Source organism: Bactrocera neohumeralis, unplaced genomic scaffold (assembly GCF_024586455.1).
Source record: "Bactrocera neohumeralis isolate Rockhampton unplaced genomic scaffold, APGP_CSIRO_Bneo_wtdbg2-racon-allhic-juicebox.fasta_v2 ctg984, whole genome shotgun sequence".
Lineage (NCBI taxonomy): Eukaryota > Metazoa > Arthropoda > Insecta > Diptera > Tephritidae > Bactrocera > Bactrocera neohumeralis.
This window is the reverse complement of record NW_026094773.1, coordinates 36,363-54,097: the sequence shown is the minus strand read 5'-3', so window position 1 is coordinate 54,097 and position 17,735 is coordinate 36,363. Positions and strand designations below refer to the sequence as shown.

The 17,735-nt window shown below is 33.8% G+C and overlaps 1 long non-coding RNA gene and 1 pseudogene across 1 annotated transcript; one reads left to right on the top strand and one right to left on the bottom strand.

The window, feature by feature from the left end:
- The first annotated feature begins 10,519 nt into the window (after positions 1-10,519).
- LOC126767590 (putative nuclease HARBI1) lies at positions 10,520-11,762 on the top strand (annotated as a pseudogene).
- Positions 11,763-11,875: 113 nt separating this feature from the next.
- Positions 11,876-12,267, bottom strand: LOC126767592 (uncharacterized). Its single transcript, XR_007669125.1, has 2 exons — positions 12,176-12,267; positions 11,876-12,113 (listed from the first exon to the last, which is right to left on the bottom strand). It is a non-coding gene; the product is annotated as an uncharacterized LOC126767592 (long non-coding RNA).
- Between the last annotated feature and the right edge of the window lie 5,468 nt (positions 12,268-17,735).

Genomic DNA, 17,735 nt, shown 5'->3' with positions numbered 1-17,735 from the left:
TCACAATGCAATGGATGAAGTAGTAGACGGGGAGATGAACTACATGTTCGGAAATCTATTCATTGGCGAGAAAATGAATCATTAGAAATATTTTCTAATGGTATGAACTTTACTAATTCGAGTTTACAAATACCTCTAGATTTGCAACTCGCAATCGTATTGCTCCGATTAGGTTCATCGGGTGAAAGTGCTTCTGTACGTAAAATCGCTACAACTTTTGGTGCGGGAGATGGAGGTACATTAGACTGTGCCAAATAAATAAAATATTTTTTTTTTTTCGGTCCCATATCAAAATTTCGTTGAGAGTCACGAAAAAAAAATTGTGTCAAAATTTGAGCCCTTTATCTTCATTTTTCAGTTAGCGCTCGCAAAAATAAGAATTTTGGTCAAAAAATGTTTTTTTCATTCATTTTTTGGTTATAGATAATTTAAAATACCAAATATAAAAAAAACCCTTGGTATGGTTTTGCAGCAAATTAAATTCTCTACAAAAATTATCCTTTCCCGAGATTATAGAATCAACACCGTTTTTTTTATTGCTCATTCAATTACAATTTGCTTTATGATTTTTATTTTCAATTATTGATAAACACTTATTGAACTTCTTTCCAACGAAAAAAACAAACTAAATCAATTTTTCTAGGAATGTTTATGATGTAAACAAGTAGTGTTTATACTTTGATAAATGTGAATACTCTTAAGTTGTTAATATTTTTTATTTTTGAAATAATGTTTTATGCTAATTTTATCTTTTTTTGCTTTTGTCCTTATTATTGTGTCAAAGCTTAGTTAAATTCATGTTTAGAGTCAGAATTCCACAAATAGTAGATACATAGTTACTACAAACAAAATATCTTAAAAAGCTTACATTAAGTAAAGAAATGATGAGCTATTGTATTTTTATTACTTTCATTCACATATTTCATTAATTGTTAAGATCTTACATCTTTTCTCTAAAAGATCTTCCTCTGACATAAAATTATCATGATAAACATATTTCTGATCTTGTAATAATAAAGGCTGATAAGATCTTTACTCGAATGACTTTAAAGTCAATTATGAAATCCAAGTAAACATATTACTCACATAAATTTCGTTTATTACGAGTACAATTGGGATATTTTTTGCGATGTTCAGCAAATACGAAGTTTATAATAATTACCATGTTCATAGGTATCATTTTCAATTGGTTCAAGAGGAAAACTCTCATCTTCTACGTAATCTGGTAGAGGTGTTAACCGGCCTTAACTTTTTTTACTAACAAGAAAAGTTCTTCAGGACAGGAGTTATCAGATATATCTTTTTTGAGTCTTATATCAAATAATTCATCCAATTTATTGGTAAATGTTTTTATTTTCAACGGATGAAACTCAGAATGTTTTTTAAATCGACTTTTATCTAAATTTCTCCATTCTGTAAAAAGCGTTTCGATTTTTGTGATAGCATGTTGTTTTTTTATAAGTGGTATGTTCATAACACTCTAAATCTCTTGAGCTTCTTCTATAACCTCGGCAGCACATTCACGAATTGTTTTCTTTAAGATATTGTACTTAAACATGAAATAATTAAAAACATCTAAATTTTTAGGCAGCTTGCGTGATGCCAAATTATTATGAACGGCACCCAAAAGATAAACATAATTTGAACTATTTTCCGACATAAGTAATATATCATATCTTTACAAAACAAATAACAATAAATATCCACAGATCTCAAATTATAGAAGAGAAACTAGTCAGCTAATGCAGCCAATTTCATCTAATCAGGTGTGACACATACATACTTATACTAACGACATCTATAAGGTAATTTTTGCAGTTGTACACTGGCGGGGTTAAATAACTGCCGTTTCAAGTTACAAGCTCTATACCAGAATCCTTTGACGTATAAAAAGGTCCAAAAAAGATATATCTTATAAATTTTACATCATAAATAATTTATAAGACCGCGAGACTTATAAATAAAAATTGTAAAAAGATTAATCTTTTTGTCTTCATTATATTTGTTAATAAAATTATTTTTATATTTTACTGTACCATATAACAATCAATTAAAGTATAAAAACTACTTGTTTAGATCATAAACATTCCTAGAAAAATTGATTTAGTTTGTTTTTTTCGTTGGAAAGAAGTTTAATAAGTGTTTATCAATAATTGAAAATAAAAATCATAGAACAAATTGTAATTGAGTGGGCAATAAAAAAAACGGTGTTGATTCAATAAATTCGAGAAAGAATCATTTTTGTAGAGAATTTAATTTCCTACAAAACCATACCAAGGGTTTTTTATATTTGGTATTTTAAATTATCTATAACCAAAAAATGAATGAAAAAAAACATTTTTTGACGAAAATTCTTATTTTTGCGAGCGCTAACTGAAAAATGAAGATAAAGGGCTCAAATTTCGACACAATTTTTTTTTCGTGACTCTCAACGAAATTTTGATATGGGACCGAGAAAAAAAATATTTTATTTATTTGGCACAGTCTAAGGTACATTGACCAATATCATGATTTTTGATGCTTTATGAGGGGAATGTTCGTTCCAGTATCCCTTTTCGAAGAGGTTTTGCGCAAAGGGGGAGGAGGCTGTGGGCTTGCCCCTCATTTGAAAGGTAATGAATAGAGCTTTTGAATAATAGCAGCCTCCTGAAAATGGTGTAAAATCGTAGTTTTTCCATACAATTTTCAGTAATTATTATAAAATTTATGTATTTTTACGCATAGAGTGACTCTATGTTTATTATTTTTATTATTTCATTAAAGTGGAAATCCACTTTATTTAAATAATAAAAACACTGAAAATTAAAAATTGTATATGTATCAGTAATAATGCATACAAGTATTTGAAGTACCAAGATAACACAACCAACCATTTAAACAAGACCCCCTTAATAATAAAATTGGGTTTTCATTTGAATGGAGTTTTTTATTTCGTGTTATACGCATATTTAATAACACCCAGAAACGAAATAAATGGGTCTGTCTTTTTTGTATTTCCCGCCTCCATAAAAATTCTACTATTACATCCGCAAAGTTTGCCGAATTATTATAATTATCCTTATAAAAAAATCTCTTCACTACATGCCAATGAGATTCGATCCTTTGGGTGTGTGTGCCATCTTCGGCGATGAATGGATTGCCAGGGTCACTATGGTTAACCCTTTCATGGATGTAACCATACTCAGGAAGGCGTTCATATGCGCGCCAAAAATCGGTCCTTATGGTTGTTCCTTCGTGTACATGCTTACGAATAAGAGGGATGAGGACCTCAGCGGAACGTACATTGTCAGGGCATACCTCCAGTCTGAGGTCCTCACTGCCATCCTCTATCATTTCCAGCACCCAATGGCCTTCTGCGCGTCTTCCAGAAAAAAAAGAAAAGTATTTGAATAAACATAATTGCATTATATATAAATTATTGTTATTACCTTTGTTGTATTTGGGTTTCCCGAATTTACTTTCGTCAATCTACACTACCTTACGTGAACCACCAACCTTTGACTTCTTGGTGGTCTAACTGAAATATAACTACCGCTTCCCTGCAGTAGCTATACCAGTCGGAGATAGTGCCAGATGAAAATTTTTTCCAACGCTCGCATAATCCTCCCTATAAATACCTTCCCGCGTAAAGCGGTGGGCAAAGCAATACGTGAGGTAAAACACGTGGGGAAAGCTTAATTTGACGCCTTCAAACCACGTGCCCGCTGCCCTTGAAATAAGGGACTTTGTCTTACAATTGCCCCTACAGCATTTAAAGTACCCTACTGGGTGGCGTTTGCGCAATGCCATTTGGGTTTTGTGAACGGCAACAAGCCGGCTTTTTGGCAACAGACCGTATACCTCGGCAAATGATTCACAAAATTCATGTGAGCCTAAGTATTTGTCCATTCGCACTATATTCTACTGCTGTATCATGGTAGCATCACGACACATTACTGCTGCAGCGCTCGTGGATGGAATATCATCATCTTTGAAAAAGATTAGATATTATTTTATATAATACTGTTTTCAAAGAAAATTTCAAACCTCCCTGAAAAGCGCGGCAGGCGAAAATTTCGAAAAAAAATCGCGCGATTTTTTATTCCAAATTTTCGCTTGCGGCGCATGTTTCAATGTAATATATTATAATATAATTTTCGTTATATGGACGTAATATTTTGCCCACTTTTCAGAGAGCTAAATAACGTATTATATTTACCTGATTGGTTATTTGACATCATTATAAAGTTTGAAAGCAGTTATTTTATTTAATTATATTAAAAATTTCCAATTACAAAAACGCACGGGTTTTAATTAAGGCACGCGAATATAGTATAAAAAAAATTTTAATTCCATTGAAATCAATATTACACAAGAACAAAATTTTCATTCATGAACGCAAACGTACTTTCAGAAAGCATATTCGGTTGATTCATAAAAGCAGACGCCATTACATCTCCCCGAGCATACCTTTCCTGACAGGCGTTTCAAAATTTAATTTTCGCGATGATTTATTGAATATTTTCTTCAAGAAACAATTCTTGAATTGAAAATCTTCGAAAACAAATGTTGTCGCTAAAATTCATTGGTAATTTGCGGAGGTATACTACATACATATTTCTGAAATTTTATGGAAAGAGTCACAACCCCGCAAATATAAGAATTAAAATATATTAGAATAAAATTGACAACATAGTTTATTTGTCGATTTTCAATTCAAGAAATGTTTCAAAGAAAATATTCAATATTCCTCTGATTCATGGGTACAGTCAATCGCGGCTAAGTAGTACACCGCTTAAATGAAAATCAAATCCCTCCCTCATCACTCTTAACAGCCTAAATTATATCTTGCTGCATCTCACGGTTTGTTTTTTAAAATACATACATACTTATGTACATAGAAGTTATTGTTTAAGTACCACTTGCTTACGTATCCGCACTCGCTTATGTGCCATATTACATTTTTATTTTTAACAAACCACAAAATTCTGTATCTGTGATTGTAATACATAACTGGGATTGACTGTATTTCTCAAGGAAAGTAAAAAATATTTTGTAATTCTGAAATATTTTTACGCAGCTGCGTCGATATGTATGTATGCAAGCTCACGCATAAACATACATATGTACATATTTACGCTGGTTTGTAGGCGAAGCTGTTTCAGCGGCAAAGGGAAGCGGTGACAATCGGCGGCCATTCGTTTATTTTTTTCGGCACAGCATTGATTTTCACAAAGCATTTTGACAAAACGTGAAGATCGGCCAATGGTTGTCCGTGAAAACGGAGTTTATGTATGAAACTATTCGTGTATATATTTACATAAAAAGTTGTGTGTCGACAAATTTACAAACATTATGCGAATGATTCTTTCAAATTTGTTTACATGAATACAAAATTACATACATACATACATACTTATGTATGTGAATATGTGAACTTTATGCGTACGGTTTTTTAAAATCTGTTACATGTACACATACATAATTAAATGCATACATATGAGTTTTAAGATTTTTTTTTGATCCACATTAATATGCATTGATGTTTGACGATGAATATCTCGTAAGCGCTTAACTGAATCGAAAAATCATAATAGCCAATATAAATTATATACAGTTAGGGACTTAAGTCTTCATACATCCCCATAATTTCACATATTCGCTAATCAAAGAGTACCAGAAAAAAAAATTTTAAGCCAAAAAATTCCATTCCATATTAATTACTCTTCCAAAGCAAAAAATTTTAATTTCTTTAAAAATAACGGTAAATATGGAAAAAAAACGTAAAATAAAAAGAGACAAAAGTGTTCATACACTACATTCTCTTCTGGTAAACTTTTTAACAAACCTTTTGCTACGGTTCAGTGCTTTATAAAAAAGTTCAAAACTACTGGTTCTGTAGAAAACAAGCCAAGATCAGGGCGCCCAAAGAAACTCTCCAGGCGAGATGTCAGTCTTCTTTTAAGTTTCAGCGCCTAAATTAGCGGAAAGAATCGAAAAATCTACGGATAAAAAAGTTCATCCAAAGACTATTCAAAGGGCATTACGTGATCAAGGGTATGCAAGCCGAATTCCCCGCAGAAAGCCCTTGATATCTGAAAAGAATCGAAGACTTCGGCTCGAATTTGCGAAAACACATTTAAATAAAGACATCGATTTTTGGAAACGAGTTTTATATACTGATGAAACCAAGTTTAACTTGTTGGGAAATGATGGACGAGGAAAGGTTTGGCGTAAAAAGAACGCAGCACTTGAACCAAAGAATGTTGTGCCAACAGTGAAACATTGCGGTGGCAACGTAATGGCTTGGGGCGCAATGGCAGCATCTGGAGTTGGCCGGCTAGTGTTTATAGATGGTATTATGGATCGATACTACTATAAGCAACTTTTGGAACATAATTTGCAGCCATCGGTGGATATGTTGGGTCTTGGTCAGAGTTGGATCTTCCAACAGGACAACGATCCCAAGCATACCGCGATCATTGTCAGAGATTGGCTGCTATATCATGCACCAAGGCAATTAAAATCCCGTCCTCAATCGCCGGACCTGAATCCTATTGAGCACGTTTGGGATGTTTTAAAACGAAAAATTGCTCATGTTGATGTTCCCAACAAACAAAAGCTAAAAGACGCTTTACAAAAGTGCTGGACCGAGATTACACCTGATATGACCGAACATCTTGTTGCATCAATGCCAAGACGTCTGCAGGCCGTGATTGACGCTAACGGTGGACCAACAAAATATTAATTAAAAAAAAAATAACTTAAAAACTATATTTTTATTAAATACTAAGATGTGTTTTGCTATGTATGAACACTTTTGTCCTCTCTTCTTATTTGTTTTCTATTGTTTTTTTCTTTATTTTAAAAGTTGAATGAAAAATTTTGTTTTCGTATAGTAATTAAAATAGAACTGAATTTGTTAATTTAAAATTTTTTTTCCTGGTACTCTTTAATTGACGAAAATATGAAATTTTGGGTATGTATGAAGACTTAAGTCCCTAACTGTACATATGTAAATTAAAAACTCCGTTTAGTTTTCGTGGGCAACTACGGGCAACTGCCCGTGAGCAACTCCCCGTGGTCAACTACGGGCAACTGCCTCGTTTTCTTTATTGCATTTTCTTAAATACAATATTTTGCTTAAGCCTAGATACAAATATTAATCTTACATTCTAGTATATCTACAATCCACTTGAGATAGGACATATGTAGGACATATGTTACATATGTAGGACATATCTTACAATCTATGGGTTACATTTTTGGACCACCTAAGTAAGCAAAGTACATAATGTTTCAATACGGACCATATGGGTCGTAAGTGTCATGTTACATATTTATGACAGATAAAGAATATGTTCATGTAATGTGAACTGGTGGTATTAACTTGTATGTACTACATAGTCGCTTGCGCATTGTAAATATCCGCATCTGTAAGCGTACATTTCTAAACATTGAAATTAGCATAATTTTTCTCATTTATCACTGAAAATACTCAATTCTAATAGAAAAGAGTACCCCTGCTTTTGTGGTGAATTCCACTAATAGAAAAGAGTAACCCTCCAAAAAATGAAATATCGTTAATTTGGCAATGCGGTGAACGTTTTCTATGTTATACGTTCTCTGGTAACATCACCAAGCCTACAGCGCAAAACCAAATATGCCCTGCGATAAAAATTTTATGATTCTAAATGCCCTTCTAAATACCTTTTATGTTCCAAGTTTTTTAAAAATAATAGTGAATATATCCTTAAAAGACATTTTGTTAATTTTCATTATACTATTAATTATTTAGATGAAAAAGAACGAAAATGTCTTTTTAAAGAAAAAAGAAATGTGGTGTCGTGGGACACCAGGTAGGAACGAAGTTCCTTCGGCTAATGTAGAATCGATACAATTTGCAAAAAAAAAATTAATTTTATGTAGGTTGTCTTGATATTTCTCTCAAATTTTGCTGATTACTTTTAATTTAAGTACAGATAAGTTTTAAGAAAATTTAAGATTTTAAGAAATAATGAATTACGTAAAATAAAAAATAATTCAAATTATAACTAAAATAACAAAAAATATGTCTCTTTATTTTTGTTTGACACCATAAAATTACATAGAAATAGAGAGAGAAGGAATGAAAGAACGAAAGAAAGAGGGAGAAAGAGAAAGGTATTATGCAGTACTCGCTGGTGTATACGACTGTCGCATCTGATTTTTTAAGGAAAACGAATTGAAAGAATATGGCAACACAATGATACATTCAAAGCTCTAAAGCTAATTCACAAAAGCGCAACGTAAACTTTTTCAATGGTGAAGAAATGTGCAGGGGAGCGAACACTTAGTTAGAGCCCGCCTAAAAGTATGCAATTAATACTTACTGTTCATGATAAGGTGGTTATCGGGTTACGTGGTTATGTGATTAAGTAAACAACTACAAAATGCGGTATGACAAAATAACCAACTTTGACCAACCTAAGCCCTTGTTTACAGATTATGTGGTTGTTTGCTTAGTTAGAGCCCGCCTAAAAGTATGCAATTAATACTTAGGCTGTTCATGATAAGGTGGTTATCGGGTAACGTGGTTATGTGATTAAGTAAACAACTGCAAACTGCGGTATGACAAAATAACCAACTTTGACCAACCTAAGCCCTCGTTTACAGATTATGTGGTTGTTCGCTTATTATAAGGGGTATTCTCTTGCTCTTGCAAGACTCGGTGCACGGTGCAAGAATTGCAGATTTACAACGGCACAACAGCAAACACACGCAGAAAAATATTTGCAAGGGCTGTAAAATATGTCAGACCAAAACCTATGTATATTTGCGTGCAATGTCAAGCAAAAATATAATTGCAACCCTGTTGTAGTTGCCATTTTACATAAAGACATATTGCGTCGTTAAATTGTTGAGGAAGATAAGTTTTAAATGGATTTTATTATTTCTATTCAAATTATAAAGATTTGTAACAGTTTTTTTTGTTAAAAATGTATGCAGAAGGTGCGCCAATTCACAATAGCCATGCTTAATAGTCATTCACAACAAATTGACCGAATTAGCCATTCATATATCACTAGATTCTGCAATGGGTGCTCTCGTGCTCTTTTATATTTCGGTGTAGTATTTTCACAATCTGCAATCTTGCAAGAGCAAGAGAATACCTCTATAGTGTTAGAAAGTCGTTGGAACTTTACTAAATGGCAGCACAAAAAATAAATACAACTAAGCGAATGGCATTTCCATTTAGATTTTCTTTTTTCTTAAAGGAAAATCTGCTATTAACTTCTGTTTTTTGTTTACAATCAGCAAATTAAAACCGAAATGAAAAGCATCAAAAAATAGGAGATGAGCGAATTGGCATTTGCTGACGCGCAGCATTTGTAAAAATTTCCATCGTCAAAGCAACACAGGACATTTTCTCGCCAATGAATAGATTTCGGAACATGGAGTTCATCTCCCCGTCTACTACAGATGATTAAAGTTACATATATCCTCTAGCAGTTCTTCTAATACTTCATCCATTGCATTGTGACACTGTTCAGGGCGCAAGATGATGCAAATTTTATACAAACAATTTTTTGAACGCTTAAAATTCGGATTATTTAATAAGCGCACACCTTCAATAAAGTCCATTTCCTGAATAGCAGAACTTATTTTAAATTCGATTATTTTGCTTTTTAAACTTTGTTTAGGCATTTTATAAGTAGGAATTTCATTGAAATTAAATTCTAAACAATGAACAGCTGTTTGTGTAAAAATAAGCAAATAACCATACATAGGATGTTCACGGAGCATAGAGGTTATTTTTAATCTAATAATCACATAACCCGATAACCACCTTCCCGTGAACAGCCTAACTTTTTTCTAACGCCAAAAAATATGCAACAATTCAACTCCCCGTAAACGTACTTAGTGCAAGCACAATTCTCACCCAAAACTAATTTGCATACAAAATTATGTTACAGATTTTCATGCCTAATTATTCGATTTTTCGAATTTTAACGGTTTTACTATCACTTTTTTTCAGTTAGGTCCCGCAGCAAAATCCCTATCTTCTCCAAGCCTGCCGTAAGGAACTTCGTTCCAAAAATATATATTTTATTGCAAAAAATATCTGACTGGTTACCTAAAAACGAATACTTATAGCACAACCAGTCAAAAACGCTACTCCCCTTCCTTCCTTTTCCTTCCTTAGCAAGCAAAATGTGTGAACAGTTGAGCCCGTGGTAAAAACGGAGAAAAAAAAATGTTGCCATTGCTCAATACGCATATATATGTATGTAGTTTTGTACTCATCTATGTTTTCAATTACATTTTTTTATAATATAAAATATCAAAACTGAAAAAAAACTATTAAAAATAGTTTACATATTTATAAACACGAGCATTCGACTCTGATTTTCAGTTATTTTATGAAAATTTCAAACATATTGAACAGTAGTGCGTTTCTGTAAGACAATATTCTGTCGACAATATAATCGATTATAGTGACGTCATTTCGATTCGATCCAAATTAGTCGATTGATCGAGAACGAGTGTTTCTGTAAGCATAAGTCGACAAAATATGAAACAGTGAGAGAAATGGAACGCCAATCGACAAGAAATCTATCGAATCGGACTGACAACTTCATGTTTGAGAAACTATTATTGAGAAAAGTAAGCATTATAGAAATGTGTGCACAAATATTTAATTCTTATTAATAAATAAAAATTGATTGTGTTTCAGCTATGAGTTTATTGGTAATAACGCTCGCCATACGGCATGACAGAAGGAATATGTTGCGAATACAAAGGCGCACTTTAAGGGACTCGACAGATCCATTCAGCATTCCCGAGCCGCGTTTTCTTGAGTTATTCCGCTTCAGCAGAACTGCAGTACGGGCACTCCTTGTGGAAATCGAGCCTTTTATGGACACAGCAGTAAGAAGTACATTTATTCCAAACTCCACTAGGTTGTGTGTAGCGCTGCATTACTATGCTACAGGATCATTTCTTAGGGACGTAGGTCAGGATTTTGTTTGCCCTATAAGTAAGACCATGGTAAGCCGATGGATTTTGCAAAATCATATGGCGCAACGTTACATAATTTTTCCAACTACCTTAGAGCAGCAGAATATTGTGAAGCAACGGCAATTGAAGTGTTATAATCTTGAAGATTAATGGTTATTTATAGCTGGCTTATGTTTATATTCACTTCCCGGCTTCACTGCTACTGGATTTCCTGGCATCTTAGGAGCGATTGACTGCACTCACGTCAAAATTAAGAAGCCACCACTTGCAGTAGAACACTGCTACATTAATCGAAAAGGATATTTTTCCAAAAATGTGCAATTAGTGTGCGACTTTGATTTAATATCCTGGCGTGCTTTGCAAGATATGGGGGAAGTACGCACGACGCCTACATATGGGAAAGCAGTACACTAAAGTCCCATATGCTGAATGAGTACACTGCCAATGGGTCAACAGGATGGTTGCTTGGAGACTCTGGATATCCGTTGCAGCCGTGGCTAATGACTCCATTCAGAAATGTAGAGAGTATTAGTCAGCAAAGCTACAACGATTCTCACGCATGAGCTCGAAATTGTGTGGAACGCCTTAATGGAGTTTTAAAAAAATTATTTGGGTGCCTTTCCCAAGACCGTGGCCTAACGGTGAACCCCTCATTTGCAGGATCAATAATTAATGCATGCTGTACGCTACATAATATTCGAGATATAATTTTCCACTTCCTGAAGTTGATCCACTTGAAAATTTTCCGCATGGAGACAATGATTCATTACTCAACATTTTAAATGATGGAAGAGCTAAACGAAATACTATTTTAAGAAACCACTTTTGTAGTTAATTCACATACAGTGGTGTTCAGAAAAATATGAGGAACACTCCAAATGATACTGTTTGCAAATTATGTTTAACTCTTTATTTTTTATAATATATATTATAATAACAGTCGATTGTAGTGAACATTACTGTCCTTCCGGGAATAGATTTCAATGCAACAACAATTGGAGCGCGTCTATGTAACCCCGTTTGAAGCAGCTACTGCTATTGGTGTACATACGCAAAGCCTTGGCCCCAACCAATGAATATAATATTTAGAAAATATGAATATTTTGCTGTGCCTACTCCTTATGCAACAGTCGCTAGAAGAAAAGGAATATTTATGAGATTTAAAGAACGTACAAATTTTATCGCAAATTGTTACCTTCCGTCATGGTTTCCAGCAGAGCTCTCAGTGTATCGTGAATTCCATTTAAAACACCCATGTGCTCCTTGTGTTGTCTCTCCAAAATCTCTTTCAGCTGCATTCCGAACGGATCACTAAATAGCTTAGTTTTTAGTTTTGTAATATGTTACTTACGTCCAACCCAATGTTGGCAGTAGCATCACCCTCATCCTCAATGGTAACATCGACCATTTCAGCAGTTGTCTGCAATATACACCAATTTTATTATCACATTTACATATAATCACAACTTTAAATTTTGACAGACGTTACTCACCGACAAACCAATTTCGGGAGTGAGCCCATCACCGTCCATCATGTCGCTGGAAAAAAACTCCAGAATTTCCCGGTCCATGGCATCCAACGGTTTTGGACCGTCCTGCAACGTCAGGTTTCCAGTTCGTCTGGCGAACGCTCTGTGGGCATTGTGCAGCTTCTTGACTGCCGATTTCCAGTCTATCCAACACTAAAAACCAACACACATACAGTATGTCTCATAAATCTTTTCACAATGCAATATTTAAGTATTTTGTTTTTTTATGAGTAAATTACATAATTGTTTATTGGTTTAGATTATTTTTTTTTGCAAAAGAACACATTCCTGGCGCATATTTCTTGTTTATGTGAAAAAAACAGTTATTTGAATGTAACATATACAAAACCAACAACGTAAACAATAATGCGTCATGTTTTTCGTTGTCTCGAAACTGTTTTCACAATTCAGAGAAACGCAAAAAAAATACCGGACAATTAACGGTAAACTATGTTTTTGTACATTGTTTGATTGTCGCTGCTCTTAGAGTTGATGCAACATTTAGTTACATGTAATTCGCGTAGTTGGCGACACAGCATCCGTTATAAAACGTTTTAGCAATAATACCGGGTAATCGTACAAGTGAAAATATTATTCAGTTGGTTTATTATAATTTTCATAAAGGTAAATCAGCTAAAGAAATGGCTGAAATGTTTTCTCTAAATATTAAGACAGTGTACAACATTATATATCGCGCAGAAAAAGAAAATCGGTTAGAATTAAAAGAACCCAGTGGCAGGCCAAAAAAGCTTACATCAAGGATGGAAAGGTTAATAATCAAGCAAATTGACAATAAACCACAGTGCAACCTTAGAATGTTAGCTGCAGATTTGAAGGAACGCAATATTGTGCAAGTAGGCCATGAAACCGTGCGAAGCGTTCTCTTAAAACATAAATATAGTTCAAGACGTGCAAGAAAACAACCATTGCTATCACAAAATAACGTTGAAAAACGACTTTATTTTGCTCTAACTCACATTTCACATCCAATGGAATACTGGGAAGATGTAGTGTTTTGTGATGAGACGAAAATAATGCTATACTACCACGATGGACCTCAAAGAGTTTGGAGGAAGCCGCTTACAGCCCTACAAAACAAGAATATTACACCCACAATAAAATTTGGAAAGCTGAGTGTTATGGTGTTTGGTTGTATTTGTTGCAAAGGTGTTGGTGAAACCAGAATTATTGAAGATAATATGACAAAAGAAATATATTTCGACATTTTACGTAGCAATTTAAAAAGAAGTGTGCAAAAATTTGGGCTAGTGGATCCAAACAATCCCTATAAATTGAATTACAAATTATATCAAGACAATGATCCCAAGCACAAGTCTTATATATGCAGGACTTGGTTGCTATATAATTGCTCAAAAGTGCTAGATACTCCTGCGCAAAGTCCAGACATCAATCCTATAGAAAACTTATGGGCATATTTGGAAGAAAAAGTGGCAAAACGGTGTCAAACAAATGCACCTAATACAGTACATCAAAAGGAGTGGGAGAAGATCCCACAGGAATATGACATAAAAAGGCTAATTTCAACGATGCCACGGAGGCTACAATGTGTAGTAGACGCTGCAGGTGGTCACACCAAATATTAACATAAAAATGCTCGCATGTACTGATTGGAACTTTAATTGTGGTGAAATGTGAAAAGAATTTTGAGACAGTACAGAATAAGACATTTTTTGTTTTTTGATTAATTTCTTCTAATATACTTTAAATATATAATTGTTTTTGATTCAGAAATAATAAAAAATATAATGAAAATTATTATGTTATAAAAAAATTCTTAAATAAATATGTGCACTTTCAAAATTCACTTTGAACATTTTACTCCGTCAAATGTTGTCATATGAAAAGATTTATGAGACATACTGTACATATGTAAATTGTAATGCTATACACAAGAATATTTTAGTTTTACATTTTTCCACTTATTAGGGGACTTGTGGGACCCTCCCAATGCATTTAATTCAGCAGCAACGGCAGCCCAAACCTCTTCGTGCTCCTTCCTCGCGTTTGGTTTCATAAATTGGCCTCTTCCAACGCTGCAGTGCTGCTGCATTAAGTGCAGTAACCGCCTCTTTTTGCCATTCGTAACAGCCCCGACGTACTTCTCTGTAAAGAAAATGCATCAAATCTTTTTTAACTATTCATATGTAATATATTTACAAAAATTTACTTACATTTGCTTTAAATTCAACTAATTCCATTTTGAATTTAACGAACAATTTTTTTGTCATCACCTCAAATGTAAATGAGAAAACCAATCGACAGTATTTCATTCAATTTGGTTACAGAAACACATTCAATCGAGCATTCTTAGAGGTGTCTAGGAACCTATTTTTCAGAGTACCAAACGAAAAACAACGCTTAACTTAATCGAAAAATTATATGAGACCATTTTTATAGAGTAGTAAATTTCCTACAAAACTGTGAGTTTCATCATTCATAATAATTTTTTTTCATTGAGTTATAAAATTCATAAAAATAAAAAATTTTCCCAAAAATAATCAAACTTTAACTGTTAATATCTTTTAAACGTTTGGGTTTACGAAAAAATCGTAATAGACCTTTTTTGTAGAACATTCAATTTCCTACAAAATCTAAGGAACAAGATATTAATTTCTTTTCAATTTTGCCAGAATTCAATAATACTTGATTTGTATGAAACTCCCCGATCACTTCTTAGAATTATTAATTCTGACTGCTAGTAAAATTCATATCGACTAGTATGTATGTATGTACATACTTACATATATCGCAATGAAAGAGATTTTCAAACAAATCTAGTAATGGTTGGATTTTTTCAAATTTTTTGAATCTGCCTTCAAAACTATTAAAAAGAGTTTCTCATATTACAATGTGATCACATTGTTTGATATATTTAATTTTTGAGAAAATCAATGCAGTTTTGAGGAGATTTGCATAATTACCTTCTTCGATTTCTGCAATTAATAAAAATAACTTCGTTTTTTTCACATCCTCTAAGTGACTTATTTAATTCATTTAATATTAAGGAAATATCTGTTATAAATGCTTAATTAAAAATAAATTTATTATCTTTAAAAAAACCGACTACAAATTTTTCTAGACCTTCAATCTCGAGGAACTGCAGAACTTCTTCTCTTAGCTGAAATAATCTGTTGAGACACTCCCCTCGACTTAACCATCGAACTTCTCTAAGCATTTTTATGTCTGAGACCCAGCACTCTTACATTTTAAAAATTTTAAAAATTTTCTGTGGGTAAGTGGGTTATGCCCACCACGTATTCTGTTTATGATTTTCTTTGAGATTTTCACTAAATTTCTACTTAAGAATTTGGAGCAAGGTGCATTGCATCATACATCAAGATTATGTACATTTATACCATGCTTTTTCAGCTGCCCGATAAAACCGTCATAGTTACCAATCATAACGTTTTCTCCATCTGTACACACTCCTGCGAATTTTGTCATATCGACAACTGAAGAAAGCTTTTCATTAACGACCTCGAATAATAACTTTCCAGTTACATTCGAATCAAAGCTTTCTAGAGAATATACGGTTTCAAATATATCATAATTAGTATTTACGCATTGCACGCATTAAGCTTATTGAGATACGTCATTAAGGTCTGTGCTTTCATCTAAACAAATACAAAAAAAAGCATTTTTTTAATAAAGACTTCATCGGAAAACGGCCTACCCTGCCTAACAATCTCCAAACTAATGGAACTTTATAGCTGTGTTTTAAGTTCGGCTGATACAATCTATGTATCTTATGGGCGCCCAATGTAAGTGAACAGTGAAAAACGCTACTCCCTTCTCTCTTTGACGTAGGATGCCGTGAGAATTCACGGCATTTTGATTTTTGCCGTAGAAATATGGCAGCTGATTGCTCTCTCACAACGCAGGGTTGCCAATATCGATATACTCTAGTAATTATCACCTTTTACGTTTCTGTAACCCATTTCGATCAATGTTCTCGACTCAAATTCTCGATTTGATGTCACTCTCACTCAATGTGTTTCTGAAAAATAATTACTCGATTCAATCGATTGTCAGCTGATATGTTCCATTCCATTTCAGTATGAATGCTCGATTGAATGTGTTTCTGTAACCAAATTGAATGAAATACTGTCGATTGGTATTCTCACTTCCATTTGTGGTGATGACAAAAAAATTATTCGTTATGAGCACAAAATTGATGTCCGTTTTACGATTCACTATATAACTTTTCCGGAAAATGCGAAAAACCAGCGTTGCCATATGGTAACCGTGGGTCGCCTAGGGTACAGGTTTTTTGCTCTTCCTTTTTGAAATAAAATCTTCGAAAAATCTTGTTTTATGCATTTTTATTGAAATTTAAAGTAAGAAAAAATAAATTTTATGACAATACAGTTATGGTTTTGTATGGTAGTCTGCAAAACACTTGACGCAAAGTCCAACGTTACATTTTCCATATGCTGTTCGCCCGTTAACGCTACAATTTTCACCCGCACAACGTCTACGATTTGATGGCACTACAAAGTGCCCAGTTTGATCGTACCGGAGAGTATGTTCTACGCGACTTGGTTGCTGGGCATATCTGTGAGAAGTCATGGGACCAAGCGATTTGGCTTTGGTACCATAATGTCTGCAATAGTATACGGCCAGTTGTCGTCGAAATTCAAGTTGCGTCATTTTTGGTTGCTCTTTTCGATGAAGCTGCCAAGCATTTTGAATAGAAGCATCTATCAGCCAGGTAAATATGCTAGACCACCACTTTTTCCCCTGTATGCGATGCGGTACTGGGCCAAGTTTTGATCGAAACGATCTACTCCACACATATGTATATTTGTTATATTCAGTGATCGCACAAGGACGGGGTACGTTTATTCGGCATTTACTCTGCTTTGAATAACGTTGTGCCATTGACTTAGGATTTTCACCAAAAGTGGTAGACAATAAGCAGACAACATTATTATCTTTCCATTTCACCAAACGAATACCAGTACTTTTCATAACAATTGATTCCGAGTAACCTCTATCCATTGATTTAAAATTTTTCTTGTGCATCAGAGGACAGCTTGCAGGAATGCGGTTTTCACGGGATTGTTCCCGTGGCATTATATCCACATCTTTTCAGAAAAGCTAACAAAGGATAACTAGCGAAAAGGTTGTCGAAATAAAACGAAAATGGCAACACTTTCAATGAATCAGGAAAATCGTCAACCATACTGACCAAAGGAGCAGCAC